Below are 3,395 nucleotides of genomic sequence, written 5' to 3' on the forward strand. Positions count from 1 at the left end.
GATGTGTAGGTAAGAACGGTTCTTGCTAGAAGCCCGTAGCAGCCACGTAAAACTTGCAACAACAAAGTAGAGGACGTCTAACTTGTTTTTGTAGGCCATGTTGTGATGTGATATGGTCAAGACATGATATGACATAAGTTATTGTATGAGATGATTATGTTTTGTAGAAGTTATCGGCAACTGGCAGGAGCCTTATGGTTGTCGCTTTATTGTATGAAATGCGACCGCCATGTAATTGCTTTACTTTATCACTATGCGGCAACGATAATTGTAGAAGCAATAGTTGGCGTGACGACAACGAAGCTACGAGGGAGATCAAGGTGTCAAGCCGGTGACAATGGTGACCATGACGCTGCTTTGAAGATGGAGATCAAAGGCACAAGATGATGGTGGCCATATCATGTCACATATTTTGATTGCATGTGATGTTTATCTTTTATGCATCTTATTTTGCTTAGTACCATGGTAGCATTATAAGATTATCCCTCTCTAAATTTCAAGGTATAAGTGGTAGCATTATAAGACCATGACGGTGCTACAGTTCATCGTGCCGAGACACTACGTGATGATCGGGTGTGATAAGCTCTACATTCACATACAACGGGGGTAAGACAGTTTTGCACATGCAGAATACTCAGGTTAAACTTGACGAGCCTAGCATGTACAGACATGGCCTCGGAACACTGAGACCGAAAGGTCGAACGTGAATCATATACTCCCTCCGATCCTTTTTTCTTTGCGTTCTATGCTCAACCCGCATACCAAGGAGAGGAGAAAGCAGCAAAAATCGGACTGTTTTGCCCCTGGTTTGATACGGAAGGGAGGTTGGGTAGTTAAATACTCTCTGCATGCGCATGCGAACGATTGGCTTGCAGGCATTTATTCTCGTGCCCACGTACTCCTCTCTCTCCATCTCTCTGCATGCACATCTCTCTCTCCTTGCATGCATCTCTCTCTCTATGCTCTCTCTCTCTCTCTCTTGATATGCATGCACGCGTCTCTCTCTATGCAAAATCTTCTCAGCATCCGCGCCAATCTCTCACCCATTGCATGGCCTATGAGCCTATGAACCGGAAGAGCAGCAGGCGCTTGAAGCTGGAGGAATTGGAGCCAAAAAATTTCGTTTGGTTTGAGTATGAAATCTTTGCGCCAAGAATTCTAGCTCCCTCCTAAACTGAACAGCCCGCCATAGATTAGCAGCTCTAGATTTAGCTTCGCGCCAATGCTTTTGAAACTCAAAAATCCTGCCTATAAAACTCAGGCCCCGCCATGAAGCAAACCACACAAAAATTTCACTTCCCTCTCTTTGCTCCTCTCTCTCTCTTGCCACGGGAATGCAATGGCTACTTTCGACCTCAATACGGCCATCAATTGGGACGAGGTGGAGGATCAATACGATGGCCATGCGGAGGACATGAACTACGTCTACGTATTCGAGGAGAGCGACGGCGGTATGAACTCATTCTTGTTGTTTGATTTTACTCTGGTTATTTTGCTCTGTTTGATCTCTTTTGAACGTGTACAGAAGATGAAGCCGCCCAGCAGAACAATGGCGGATTCGGAAGCGGCGGAAACAACCCTTCGCACGACACGGAGGACCCAGGAGGAAGCTGCGACAACGGAAACAACAACCAGTGCACCATGGAGGCGCAAGGAGAAAGTGGCGGTGCTGGTCCGAACCGCACAGACCGGGTACACGGCGCGGACGCTGACGGCGGCAGTGGCGGCGTTGGTCTTAGCCACACCAACCGCATGCACGAGGATGACCCATCCAGTGGAGGAAGCACCAGCCACAACCGTGGCCGCGTTCGTCTAGGCTTGACTGGCCGTGGGCTCCACAACGCTGGCCGCGGCAGAGGCCTGCAAGTCACCAGCGGAGGAAGCGTGCAAGACGCCGGGGGAGGAAGCGTGCAAGTCGCCGGCGGAGGACATGAAGCCCCTATTCATGGACGAGGCGCCTCTATCCGTGGACGGCTAGGCCTCGCCGGTCGCGGGCGAGCTTGTGCCCATCGTTGCCGCCACCATGGTCGACGAACGCCTGGTGGCCCTCGTCCTCCATGTTGCCACCGTCCACCTTGATGCCCGCATCGGTGAGCGCCCGCACCAGTTCGGTGAGCCGGTGCACCTTGTCGGTTAGCGTGTTCACCTTGTCGACCAGCGCGCGTACGACATGCCCAAGCGCGTGGACGCCTCCGCCGTCGTCCGGGTGCATGCCGCAGTCCGCGAGCGTGTCGCCGTCCGCGAGCGGGAGCAGGCCCACATCCACGGGCGCACCGCCTACCGGGAACACGCCGCCTTCCCGGCACAGGTCGCTGTCCGAGAGCGCGCCGCCTTCCACGAGTGCGTGGCCGTCCACGGGAGCGCCGCCTACCGGGAACACGTCGCCCGCGAGCGCGCCGCCCTCTGCGAGCGGGAGCATGCCACCGTTCGCGAGCGCGCCGCCCATTGCGAGCGGGAGCACGCCACCGTCCGCGAGCGCGTCGCCTGCGGGGAGCGTGCCACCGTCCGCGAGCGCGCGCCTGCGGGGAGCACGCCTCCGTACGCGAGCTCGCTGTCCTCCACGTACAGCTCGCTGTCCTCCGCGACCAAGCTGTCCTCCGCGAGCAAGCTTTCATCCATGGTCTCGCTATCCTCTACAGGCTGGCTGTCCTCCCACAACCACGATGGATGGATTTCATCCGTGGAGATGTACAGGATGTGGAGGAGAAGGGAGAGTGGGATGTGGAGAATGGGAAGCTGAGATGGGAGCGGTGGGCAGGAGAGGAAGAGGTAGGCGTCTGGCTGCCTTGGGAAGACGCGAAGGACGTGCATGGGGGAGAGAGAGATGGGAGTAACTGCAGGCATGCATGCGAAGTTGGAAAGGAGGGGCAAAATTGGAAAGAAGTGCCAAAACCTGCTAGTACGCAGAGCATTGAGGGAAAAATCGTTTTTTCTAATACGCAAACTAATGAGGACCGGAGGGAGTAGTAGATATGATCAACATAGAGATGTTCACCATTGAAAACTACTCCATCTCACGTGATGATCGGACATGGTTTAGTTGATATGGATCACATGATCATTTAGATGACTGGAGGGATGTCTATCTAAGTGGGAGTTTGATACGTCTCCAACGTATCTATAATTTTTGATTGATCCATGCTATATTATCTACTGTTTTGGACATTATTGGGCTTTATTATCCACTTTTATATTATTTTTGGGACTAACCTATTAACCGGAGGCCCAGCCCAGAATTGCTGTTTTTTTGCCTATTTTAGGGTTTGAAGAAAAGGAATATCAAATGGAATCCAAATGGAATGAAACCTTCGGGAACGTGATTTTCTCACCGAATACAACTCAGGAGACTTGGACCCTACGTCAAGCCAGCTAACAGGAGGCCACAAGGTAGGGGC

Source organism: Triticum dicoccoides, chromosome 2A, assembly GCF_002162155.2.
Source record: "Triticum dicoccoides isolate Atlit2015 ecotype Zavitan chromosome 2A, WEW_v2.0, whole genome shotgun sequence".
NCBI classification, from domain to species: domain Eukaryota; kingdom Viridiplantae; phylum Streptophyta; class Magnoliopsida; order Poales; family Poaceae; genus Triticum; species Triticum dicoccoides.